The sequence below is a fragment of the Triticum urartu genome, chromosome 5A (genome assembly GCF_056163025.1).
Source record: "Triticum urartu cultivar PI428250 chromosome 5A, HENAU_Tu73, whole genome shotgun sequence".
Taxonomy (NCBI): domain Eukaryota; kingdom Viridiplantae; phylum Streptophyta; class Magnoliopsida; order Poales; family Poaceae; genus Triticum; species Triticum urartu.
Window position 1 is genome coordinate 686,706,215 of NC_141877.1, and position 13,803 is coordinate 686,720,017.

The window sequence follows — 13,803 nt, forward strand, 5'->3', positions numbered from 1 at the left end:
ATAGATATAGATATAGATACTCTTTATACTTATTCTCTGAATAATTCTTATTCTTGCTATATTTTGAATTAATAAAAGCACCCTTTATTGAGAAAAAGAAAAGAATAATAATGATTCTGTTTCAAAGCATCAATCGTGACATGGGAAATGTCAAAACATATGAAGTTACGATGCACTTGCAACTCTGCAAGATGAGTTCTTAGCACATCATCCGACTCTCAGCCATCCACCACAGAAAAACATAGAGCCGAACCACAGAAAAATAGCTGAAGGGACTGCTTACATAAGTAGACATACATAACAGTATAAACTTATTACAGCCACCCTTAATTTCGATCTCATCACTTAGCTAGGTACTGACAAGAAGTCGCCTCTTGTAACTGACCATCACTCTTCCTTTAGGCCCTGGTATGAATTTATCAATTTCTTCCTCTGGAAAAGGCGAAATCATTTTGAGCTCAAAGTTCCTCAGCAAAAAACTCCATATCACTTTAATTTGCATGTAAGAATATTCCTCCCCGAAGCAAGCATGCCTCCCACCACCAAATGATGTGAATGCAAACTTGCCGCCAGCTTTGTCCTCCTCTCTCCCTGGACCAAAACGGTACGGGTCATATACATGAGGGTCTTTATAAATATGTGGTAGCTGGTTGCCAACCACTACGGAGGTAGCTACGGTATGCCCTTCTGGAATTTCATAGCTGTAGCCTTCTCTTGTTTGTACAGTGAAGTTCTTCTTCACGTGGCGCATTACCATTGCTGATGGAGAATGCATTCTTATTGCCTCTTTGATGCAGGAATGTAAGGTTCCCATCTCTAACAAGATGTTGTAATCTACATGTTGTCCGTGTTTTCCAATGATTTTCTGTTGCTCTTCTACAGCGGCTGCTAAGTACTTTTCATGGCTTATTAGACAAGCTCCCGCCCAGGAGGCAGCGCTTGAGCTCGCATGTTGCCCAGCAAACAACAGGCTAATGAGTAGCCCAGTAATCTCACTCTCGGTCATAGAGCGGCCATCCTCCATGCATTTCGAGTCTATAAGTTTCTGTAGCACATCATCCTCAACTTGGCCTGAGATTTTACGTGATCTCACTATCTCATGGAATATATGTCGCAGCTTAGCACGCGCTTTGTCGCGTTGCCGGTGGGCTGGGATTGGGATATATGGGAAAAAAAGGCTGATGAAGTGCATGCCATTTTTGCAGAGATCATTGATGAGCACAGAGACTTGTTCGAACATCTTCTCACGGACCTCTTTTCCAAGCAAGCAACGGCTTGCGATTAGCATGAGTACCTCTGCCAGCTCATGCTTTAGATCAATTATGCCCTCTTGTTCCCATTTTGAGAAGTAGTCCTACAAAATGGATATGAACATCACGAGAAATGAGCCACTCCTTAGTTCATATAAGAAACTATATTGTAAAAGTCTTCTCTTCTTCCTATTGTGCATGTAGTGGAACATACCCAACTAGTTCCTCTATGTTTTAGTTTTCATGCCCCAAACTAGATAAATTTTTCATGAAAGCAAATTTTATGAATTTGGGGGAGGCCATCTAGAGGTTACCTGCTAAGGAGAATGTGCAGTCACGCTTTCTGACCAGCATGTTCTCATCTATATTTGGTACAAAGAAAGTGTTTGGATAGTCTCATAGCGCTAGCAAAACTGCCAACATATACGATCCCTTGGTTGATGCCTATGTGATCTGTTCGCGTACAAACTACTGGTCGACCAATTGGTGTCTGAGCTTTCAGTGCACATACTCATGTTTATCAAAATATACTACACATCTAGGTTTTGAGCAGGCATCCTTACAAACATTATATGCCTTCTCAAGTTTAGAATTTTAATTATTAACTATGATCAAAGTCATTTGTCTCGGAAATGTGCAGGGCATGTGCTTGTTTTAGCAAAAAAAAAACAAGAGATTAAGCTGCACAAGCCCATATTGTCCAGCTAGGTCACCTTGTGGCTTTGATGAAGAAGTTTATTTCAGCAAATTAAGTAGAAGTTTCAATTTTGTTTGAATAATGTAAATTAATTGTTTGTGAACTGTTAAATTTTGTGCAAGAAATATATTGTACTGTACATTGCACAAAAACAATACTTATAGTAAAGAACAACTACAATATATATAACATAGAGCTGCGGAAAAAGAATATAACATAAATATTATGTGCCCACAAAGTAATTTATAGGCATAATAATAATAATAATAATAATAATAATAATAATAATAATAATAATAATAATAATAATAACCGGTATGTTGCTTGCCTGTACTTCATGAACCATATAATCAACTTTGCTTCTCAATTGTGTTGGCTTCATTGCATCTATAGCGAAGCGTATCTGTCTGTTTCTAGTTTCGAAATCCACATCAAAAATAACTCCTTTGCTGAAAATAGGGATAGTGAATTTATACATATCCGGGTGGCAGAGTTCCGAGTTCTTGGCTTGAAAGAAATGAGATGTGACCTCCGGTCCAACCAATAAAGTCACCTTCTTCAAACCAAACAGATTTATTGTGAATGCACTGCCCAGCTTTGCATGCAGGTCATGGAGTACTGGATGTAAACCCTTGGTCAGGATCGTAGGCAAAGCAGCTACAAGAGAAGCACCACTTGCAATAGGTGTGAAGCGACCCCTTTTCTGGCCTTGGAGCAACGATTCTTCTTACAATAACTTTTGTGATGATCACGGTGAGAAAAATAACTGCTATACTGAAATACGCACCCGGAGGAAATGTTATATCCATTTTGGTACAAACTTAGTGTTGTGGAGAAGACAGGCCTAATGAACAAACAATGATGGACGTTAGGATAAGTAGGATGTCATACACATGGTATTCTATGGAAGTGTTCAAAGTAAACCAAATCACGGTGTCATGCAAATCTCCACATAAATCCCTTTTTGTGGAAAAATATCTACATAAGTTCTTAGGAGCATGTAATCCTCGGAAAAAACAGAATACATAAATGAGCTCAATTTTTTTATTACATCCAAAAAACATCTAAGATTAGCTTGAGAGAGAGAGGAGTAATTTTAACATGCCCCCTCTTATCACATGAGAGGTAAGAAGATAAGAGTTAATCTGACCACTAGTTAATGACTTAGATCTATTATGTACTCTTACCTCTCATGTGAATGGGAGAGAATGCTAAAATTTGCAGAGAGAGAGAGAGAGAGAGAGACCGTACCTTGTCTTCCAGTTATGGAACTTATGCTACTGCAATGAGATGGAAGAATGTGTGAAGCAATGTGCTATCTTATAGGGGTATTACGATCGAAAGTAGCACATAGTTTACTGTCATATGCGAAATAATCCAGCTCATCCTTTTGTGAGGTTGACTTGACAAATAGTTGTTAACTAAAATGGCGTGGGATGTGCATGGCATAATTAATCCAGCTTCTGATGTAAGTATTGAAATTTTGATTTATGTGCAAGTTGCCATTGTCTCTTCCTGCTGACTTAAAATAGGTCTTTTTTTGCTGAGAAGGCCGGGCAAGGTTGGTTTTGATGCCAGATTCTTGGGTTGTCTAGTCAGAGGAGTGCTTGCAGAATAACAAAGCGTTGTATAAAATGAGCTCTTAAGGGCGTATAGTTCGCAAAATATGTACACCAAAATATTATGTACAAATTTCAACGGAGTATTCAACCGTGATATTGTGCACTCCCATGTACTTGGTCTGTAAATTAATAAAGATCTTGTAGATCACTGATCTAAAAGATATAAAAGCATGAAGCATGCCCTCGGATTAACAATTAATTATCGTCTCATCACAGCGATGGCTAGCTACTACTTGCAATAATTGCGTAGCTAAGTGGAGAAAAATCCTGTGTTTCTTAGTGCTCCCAATCAAACCAAACGAAACCATAGTAAATCTCCCTCTCGGATCCACATTGTTTGATACGTTTCCTTGTCGTCTTGGAGCATCGGGAGGAAGCGGCGATGGTCCTCTCCGCCCTATGCCCTCCTGGGTACGCGATTGACCACGATATCGTTTGCTTTGGTTTGATAGAAACGTGCCACCTCCCTCCGTTTCTTTATTACTGTCTTGACTCCTGGCTTGGATCTTAAGCAGGTTCTAAGACCATTTTGGTTTTTATATGAAAAAAATCGGAGAGCTCCTGCTAAAAGAAAAGAAAAATCTACGCCTCTCCATGTTTAGATACACCGATCTGTATGTCACAGTAAAATGTGTTTAGATACACCGATCTGTATCTAGACAAATCTACGCCTCTCCATGTTTAAATCCTCATCTTCATCCCAATGCCCCTGTAGCACGTCACGTTGGGTATGTAACAACATGCATGCATGCATGGTGAGATCTGATAAGATCATCTTGCAATCTCCTAATATCTTTTTATTCTTGTTTCCAAGGATCTTCTATTTTTTACTGAATACTCCCTCTGATAAGATATTTTTGACACTATGCTAGTGTTAAAAACGTTCTTATATTTTGGGACGGAGGGAGTAGTTTTTAAAAAATATCTGGGTTGGCTAGGCTTGGCTTGACCAATATTACAAATCCTTGTTTTACAATGGTTCCATGGAATTTATCTTGAGCGAAATATTTTTGGGACACCAGTAGTAGCCATCTGTGGCAATCTTAGAGGGAAACTTACTCAACGAATCCTTTGAGTTATTTTTTTTGTGGAATAAAGAATTCGTTGAGTTATTTCTCTATAGAAACTGATTTTTTTTTGCTTATTTGCATATTCCGTATATACTGGCCCCAGTCCGGGTTTGAAACATTAGTTGCTCAGTCGAAATATATGAGTAATCAGAATAAATGATGCAACACAAGTAGAAGTAGCACACAACGCAAATCTTCAAGGTGAGGCATTAATCACAAAATATATTGGAGCTCAAAGGACGTCATTGGATAGCTTAGAGAAAACACGAGTACGTATGTAGGTAGGCAGAAGAAGAAAAGGTGGATTTGTTTGTTTTGTTTCGTCTGGCCGGCCACTTGCAGATGCTTGGGTTTAATGGACTACGTGCCGGCGATGGCGTTCTACTTCCTTGTGGAGCAGCAACTCTCCTACCACCGCAAGATGGGGGTCCTGCCACACTACAACAAAATAGGAATGTATGGTCGTTTTTTCTAGGACGCTCTTTGTATTCGTCACTATGCATGATACTGGTACTACTCCCTCTGTAAAGAAATATAAGGACACTCTTATATTTCTTTACAAAGGGAGTACAAGGCGGCGGCACCAGCATTGGAATTTGGAAAGGCTTGATCTAGTTTGTCATGATCTAGTTTAGTTTACAATGGAGATGATCTAGTTTGTCATATGGCTTGATTCTCAAGCTAGATATATACAAGGCAGGACATCAACCAGATCACAATCGAACAATTTAACTCAACAAATTACATGGTTAATAACACAAACTCTAATAGTCCCCCTCAATCGGAATTTATCTAAGTTAGTTGCATGCCGATTGTGGATGTTATGATGATTGTAGGTGACTATGACTTTTATTTCTTTAGCCAACTAGGCTAATCTGGGGTAGATAATTTATATGGAGTGCATAATATTGGATGCTTAGATGCTTAGCTATTGTTGGCAGAAAAATAAAGATACCACTGACGTGGGTTTGCAGCTCAGTTCCATTATTAGATGCTTTGCACTTCCGATAGATCTGATCATTTTTGCAAAAACAAAAGGAAAGAGCATGTAAGAATATGGTTATACTTCCAACCACAAAGTGGACCATAATGACCACTTCATATTAAATACTCCGTCCATATCAAAATATAAGATGTTTTTGACATTAGAGTATATATTTGGCTGTACCATATTCAGCTGAGGTGAAGTAGACGATCTAACTTTTGTCTGAATGCACACGTAGCTAACGGCGATAGATAGCTCTTTTTTGGTCTCATGGAGGTGGAGCGGACACAACTAGCTAGGTGCCTCCGGCGGTCTATCTTTGATGCATCTGCTCAGATTTATTCATTGTTCGTTTTTGTTCGTGTGTCTTTAGGTTGGATCCTTCCAATCTACACTACTCTTCATCACCGACGGTTGTTATTCTGTTGCGCTGGTTCTATGGGCACTAGTAGAAAACAGGGCTATGGTCCAGGCCGGCTCAGCCCATTAGTCCCGGTTTAGTCTAGAACCGGGACCAATGTGGGCATTGGTCCCGGTTCTTGAGCCCAGGGGGCCGGCCGGGCCACGTGGGCCATTGGTCCCGGTTCGTCTGGACCTTTTAGTCCCGGTTGATGGGACGAATCGGGACCAATGGGCCTCGCTCCTGGCCCACCACAATTGGTCCCGGTTGGTGGCTTGAACCGGGACCAAAGGCTCCCCTTTAGTCCCGGCTCATGTCACCAACCGGGACCAATGAGGTGCCTATATATACCCCCTCGCGCAAGAGCAGAGCACAGTGCTCTGTTTTTTCTGGCCGAGGGGGAGAGGGCTTTGTGGTGCTCTAGCTCACCTCCTATGCACATGAGGTGTTCGATGGAATGCCCGAGCCACACTACTTAAGCTTTCTCCTCTCGAAGCTCGACCTCCAAGCTCCATTTTCCTCGAGATTTGTCTAGATTTAGCGGTCCGTCACGCCCCGTCCCCGTCTTCACCGCCGTCGATCACCCGCGCCGATCTCATCACCGACACCACCGTGGTGAGCCTCTTGTTCTTATCTTCTTTCTGAAAGGAAAAATATTCTTACTTGTATGTTTAGATAGATACTTGTATCATTTTCTTACATTTATTATTGCATCTTATATAGTGCGATGGTTTTGGTATCCGCCCCCGTCGGCCCTCGTCCTGTCTATGATTCGGATTTGGTATGTATATTATCTTTATAACTATTGGTTCATTTATTGTTTATGAAAATTATGCGGACCAACGTGACATAGATTTTATTTATCTAGGATGTATGTGAATCGGAAATGCCAACCGACCCTATTGTCGAGAGGTTAAATTTAGTTGAAGAAGAAAACAATTTGTTGAAGGAAAAAATAAAAAAAATTGAGGAGGAGAAGATGATATTGGAGTTGCATGTTGCGGATGTCGTCGATGATCACAAGATCAAGATGGATGCAATGCGCTTGAAGATTAGAAAGATTAGAAAATATGCCATTCATACCGAGGCTTGGTATCATTATGCCGTTGCATCAATTGTTACCTTGGTTGCGATTATGATCGCATTTGTTTTCGCATTGAAATGTTTTACATAGTTTCAATGTATGGTTTAATTAATTAGATGCTCTGGAGAGCTATATGTTGTTAGATGAGAACTATGTATGCACTTTGGTTTTAATGTGATGATGAACTTCTATTAACTTGGACACTTAATTATATATAATGCACGCAGATGAACCGGCAATGGATGTACGGTGACAGACACACCCGCGAGTACACTAAGGGCGTGCATGAGTTTCTCGATGCGGCTGAGGCAAACAAGCAGAATGGTTTTATGTGTTGTCCATGCACTGAATGTGGGAATACGAGGTCTTACTCTAACCGGAAAATCCTTCACTCCCACCTGCTTTACAAGGGTTTCATGCCACACTATAATGTTTGGACGAGGCACGGAGAAATAGGGGTTATGATGGAAGACGGCGAAGAAGAAGAGTACGATGACAACTATGTGCCCCCTGAATACGGTGATGCTGCAACGGGGGGAGCTGGTGAATATCAAGAGGAACCAGACGATGTGCTCAATGATGCTGCCATGGGTGAAGCTGCTGAAGATCAAGAGAAACCAGACGATGTGCCCGATGATGATGATCTCCGTCGGGTCATTGTCGATGCAAGGACGCAATGCATTAGTCAAAAGGAGAAGCTGAAGTTCGATCGCATGTTAGAGGATCACAAAAAAGGGTTATACCCCAATTGCGAAGATGGCAACACAAAGCTCGGTACCGTACTGGAATTGCTGCAGTGGAAGGCAGAGAATGCTGTGGCTGACAAAGGATTTGAGAAGCTACTGAAAATATTGAAGAAGAAGCTTCCAAAGGATAACGAATTGCCCAACAGTACATACGCAGCAAAGAAGGTCGTATGCCCTCTAGGATTGAAGGTGGAGAAGATACATGCATGCCCTAATGACTGCATCCTCTACCGCGGTGCATACAAGGATCTGAACGCATGCCCGGTATGCGGTGCGTTGCGGTATAAGATCAGACGAGATGACCCTGGTGATGTTGACGGCGAGCCCCTCAGGAAGAGGGTTCCTGCGAAGGTGATGTGGTATGCTCCTATAATACCACGGTTGAAACGTCTGTTCAGAAACGAAGAGCATGCCAAGTTGATGCGATGGCACAGTGAGAACCAAAAGAAAGATGGGAAGTTGAGAGCACCTGCTGACGGGTCACAGTGGAGAAAAATCGAGAGAAAGTACTGGGATGAGTTTGCAAAGGACCCAAGGAATGTATGGTTTGCTTTAAGCGCGGATGGCATTAATCCTTTCGGGGAGCAGAGCAGCAATCACAGCACCTGGCCCGTGACTCTATGTATGTATAACCTTCCTCCTTGGATGTGCATGAAGCGGAAGTTCATTATGATGCCAGTTCTCATCCAAGGCCCTAAGCAACCCGGCAACGAAATTGATGTGTACCTAAGGCCATTAGTTGAAGAACTTTTACAGCCGTGGAATGGAAACGGTGTACGTACGTGGGATGAGCACAGACAGGAGGAATTTAACCTTAAGGCATTGCTGTTCGTGACCATCAACGTTTGGCCCGCTCTCAGTAACCTTTCAGGACAGACAAACAAAGGATACCACGCATGCACGCACTGTTTAGATGACACTGAAAGTATATACCTGGACAAATGCAGGAAGAATGTGTACCTGGGCCATCGTCGATTTCTTCCGACCAACCATCAATGTCGAAAGAAAGGCAAGCATTTCAAAGGCGAGGCAGATCACCGGAAGAAGCCCGCCATGCGCACCGGTGATCACGTGCTTGCTATGGTCAATGATTTACACTACGTAATTTTTGGAAAGGGTCCCGGTGGACTAGCTGTTCCGAATGACGCTGAGGGACACGCACCCATGTGGAAGAAGAAATCTATATTTTGGGACCTACCCTACTGGAAAGACCTAGAGGTCCGCTCCTCAATCGACGTGATGCACGTGACGAAGAACCTTTGCGTGAACCTGCTAGGCTTCTTGGGCGTGTATGGGAAGACAAAAGATACACCTGAGGCACGGGAGGACCTGCAATGTTTGGACGAAAAAGACGGCATGCCTCCGAAGCAGTATAAAGGTCCTGCCAGCTACGCTCTTATGAAAGAAGAGAAAGAAATCTTCTTTGAATGTCTGCTCAGTATGAAGGTCACGACTGGCTTCTCGTCGAATATAAAGGGAATAATAAATATGCCAGAGAAAAAGTTTCAGAACCTAAAGTCTCATGACTGCCACGTGATTATGACGCAACTGCTTCCGGTTGCATTGAGGGGGCTTCTATCGGAAAACGTCCGATTAGCCATTGTGAAGCTATGCGCATTCCTCAATGCAATCTCTCAGAAGGTGATCGATCCAGAAATCGTACCAAGGCTAAGGAGTGATGTGGTGAAATGTCTTGTCAGTTTCGAGCTGGTGTTCCCACCATCCTTCTTCAATATCATGACGCACGTCCTAGTTCATCTAGTCGACGAGATTGTCATCCTGGGGCCCGTATTTCTACACAATATGTTCCCCTTTGAGAGGTTCATGGGAGTCCTAAAGAAATATGTCCGTAACCGCGCTAGGCCAGAAGGAAGCATCTCCATGGGCCATCAAACAAAGGATGTTATCGGGTTTTGTGTTGACTTCATTCCTGGCCTTAACAAGATAGGTCTCCCTAAATCGCAGTATGAGGGGAGACTGACTGGAAAAGGCACTCTTGGAAGAGACTCAATAATATGCAGGGACGGATATTCTTGGTCTCAAGCACACTACACAGTTCTACAGAACTCTACCTTGGTGACCCCGTATGTCGATGAACACAAGAACAGTCTGCGCTCCAAACACCCGGAGCAATGCGACGACTGGATTACATTTGAACACATCAGGACTTTCAGCAGTTGGTTGGAAACACGTCTCAGAGGTGACAAACACTGTTTGTGATGAGCTGTACTTGTTGTCCAGGGGACCATCTTTGACTGTATTGACTTACAAAGGATACGAGATAAATGGGAATACATTTTACACAATCGCCCAAGACCAAAAAAGCACCAACCAAAACAGCGGTGTCCGCTTTGATGCAGCAACCGAGAGCGGAAAGGACACATATTATGGTTACATAGTGGACATATGGGAACTTGACTACGGACCTGATTTTAAGGTCCCTTTGTTTAAGTGCAAATGGGTCAATCTGTTAGGCGGCGGGGTATAGGTAGACCCACAGTACGGAATGACAACAGTGGATCTGAAAAATCTTGGGTGCACTGACGAACCGTTCGTCCTAGCCAATGATGTGGCACAGGTTATCTATGTGAAGGACATGTCTACCAAACCTAGAAAAAGAAAAGATAAGGAAGCGAATACATCATACGATGAGCCAAAGCGCCACATAGTTCTTTCAGGAAAAAGGGACATCCTGGGAGTGGACGGCAAGACAGACATGTCTGAAGATTATGAAAAGTTTCATGAAATTCCTCCCTTCAATGTCAAGGCTGGCCCAAGCATCCTGATAAACAATGAAGATTATCCATGGTTACGGCGCAATAAGCAAAGGACACAAGCGAAGAAAAAGTGAAGACTTTCTCCCGCAACTATTATGATGATACCATGCCAAATTTGTAACAGACGAACATGCTACCATTGTCCGTTTTGTACATGCACATGCTATGTGGGTGAAATTATGATACCATCCCAACTTTCAACTTTTTCAGAGTTCATTTGAAATGCTTTCATGTCTTATGGTTCGAAACTTTGATACTTCGAAAGTGATTGTCCATTTTATACACGAAGTGCATCAAGTTTTTGTCGTAACCCTCTCTACTTTTTGGAACATGCTATGTGGGTGAAATGATGATACCATGCCAACTTTCAACCTTTTCAGAGTTCATTTTGAAATGCTTTCCAATTTCAGAGTCATTTAGCTCAAAGAATGAATTAATAGCAAACAGAATAAACTACAGAACTTTTATGAAAATAAAAACAATCAATTAAAATATTATGTTATGATCAACTAAAATAAAACTATAATATTCTTCAATAGCAAAAAGAATATATTTTTTGTGACCTAAAATCAAACTATAAGTATTTAATTGTAAGTATACATAAAAAATAAATAGCAAAGAAGAAAAAAAATTCTATTTTTATAGTAAAGTTATTCAAAAACTAGTGATTCACACAAATTTTATAAAATTCAAATTTAAACTATTCAAAATTTTAAAACTAATGGCACTAACAGAAAGTTTATAATTTTTGTGACCTAAAATCAAAAAAAATCACTAAAAAACTATAAGTACTTAGTTGTAAGTATAAATAAAAAATAAATAGAAAAAAAATTCTATTTTTATAGTAAAGTTATTCATAAACTAGTGATTCACACAAATTTTTAAAAATTCAAATTTAAACTATTCAAAATTTTAAAACTAATGGCACTAACAGAAAGTTTATAATTTTTGTGACCTAAAATCAAAAAGAAATCACTAAAAAAACTATAGTATTTAGTTGTAAGTATAAATAAAAAATAAATAGAAAAAAAATTCTATTTTTATAGTAAAGTTATTCATAAACTAGTGATTCACACAAAATTTTAAAAATTCAAATTTAAACTATTCAAAATTTAAAACTAATGGCACTAACAAAAAGTTTATAATTTTTGTGACCTAAAAGCAAAAAGAAATCACTAAAAAGCTGTAAGTATTTAGTTTTAAGTAGAAATAAAAAAATAAAAACCAAAAAAATGTAGAAATAAAAAAGAAAAAACCAAAAAAAATGCCTCCTACTGGGCCTCCACGGCCTGAATACGACTAGAAACCCTACATGGGCCAGGATTCAGGCCCGCAGAAGGCCCAATAGGCCCACAGGCAGTAGCAAGTTTAGGCCCGAAAGCCTGCATTAGAGAGGAGCTCGAATGGGGAGGCACACCAGCGCTTATAAACCAGTGCCGGCGCCCTTCAGCTAGCGATGTGGGACTAAACTTTTGGGCGCGGGGCAACACAAGGCCATTGGTCCCGGTTGGTGGCACCAACCGGGACTAAAGGTGGCATTGGTCATGGTTCGTGGCACCAACCGTGACCAATGCCCCCCTTTAGTCCCGGTTGGTGCCACCAACCGGGACCAAAGGCCGCCGCTTCCCGCCCTTTGGGCTGCTGAAAAGAGGCCTTTGGTCTCGGTTGGTGGCACCAACCGGGACTAAAGGGGGGAATTGGTCACGGTTGGTGCCACGAACCGTGACCAATGCTCCGTCTATATAAGCCACACTTGTGAAAATTTTGGTTCAGTTTCTTCGATCCCGCCCCGACGACGCCGCCAGGCTGCCCCTCTGCTCGCCTCGCCGTCGCCGCCGTTGCCCCTGCCCCGCCCCCGAGCGCGCCCTGCCTCGCCGTCGTCGTCGGCCGCCCGTCCATCGCCCCCGAGCACCCCCTGCGCCGCCGAGCCCATTCGCCGCCCCCGAGCACCCCCTGCGCCCCCGAGCCCGTCCGCCGTCTCCCTAGCCCTCGCCGACCCTGAGCCCGTCCTCGTCGCCGTCGCCCCCGACGCCGGCCGCCCGCGTCTCCTCCCCGATCCCTCCGGGAGAGGTAGCTACCGCCCCATCCTCCCCCCTTCCTTCCTTCCCTGCTCCTTAATTTGCAAAATATTGATATGATGTAGATGTATGTATGTATGTATGAGTTGGGGAGAAAGTTTATAATTTTTGTTCATATATACTGTAGATGTATGTATGATGAATTTTGATATTTTTTGTTCATATATAATGTAGATGTATAGGTATGTATGGAATGATATCGATGGATGTATGTATATAGAACATTCGTAGAAAATATGACGAATCCGATATGACCAATGTCCCCCTCCGGTTCACTCGGGAACACTAACTATCTCGGAGAAAAAAATGTTATCGGGGAAAAAAATGTTATCGGGGTCGAGGGTCGTCGAACATGAGAGGAAGAAGAGGATAAAAAAGAAGAGGAAGAAGAAAAAAAAAATAGGAGAAGAAAGAATAGAGGAGCTTCTCCTCTATTCTTTCTTCTCCTCTTTTCTTTCTTCTTCATCATCTTTTTTTTATCGGGAGGGGTCGACGGTCGCCTAGGGGTCGAGGGTCGAGAGGGGGTCGACGGTCGCCTAGTGGTCGAGGGTCGAGAGGGGGTCTAGGGTCGCCGAGAGGGGAGAGGAAGACGAGGAGAAATAAATAAGAAGAAGAAAAAAGAAGAAAAAGAAGAGGAGAAGAAGAAAGGAATAGAGGAGAAGAAGAGAAAAATAGAATATATATATTCTATTTTCTCTTTTCTCCTCTATTCCTTTCTTCTTCTCCTCTTTTTTTTCTTCTTCTTTTTCTTCGACACGTGGGGGGGGGGGGTCGAGAACGCCGGACATTCATGAGAGAGGCGAGGAAGAAGGGGAAGAAGAGGGAGAAGAAGAGGAGAGGAAGAAGAGGAAGTCTTCTCCTCTATTCTTTCTTCTCCTCTTTTTTTTCTTCTTCTTCCTCTTTATTTTATCGGGAACGAGGGTCGTCGAGGGTCGCCGAGCGGTAGAGGAGAAACCCTAAATAGAAAGTATCGTCGGTGTGAGATACATGTACCATCGGTGTCGGACACTACATCCACATCCCACAAATGGCGCGGGCTTCGACGCCCACGTCACTTGTGGGACGTGGATGTAGTGTCCGACATCGACGGCCAC

The 13,803-nt window shown here is 42.2% G+C and overlaps 1 pseudogene; it reads right to left on the reverse strand.

The window, feature by feature from the left end:
* Positions 1-331: 331 nt before the first annotated feature.
* On the reverse strand, positions 332-2,787 carry LOC147974200 (obtusifoliol 14-alpha demethylase-like; annotated as a pseudogene).
* Between the last annotated feature and the right edge of the window lie 11,016 nt (positions 2,788-13,803).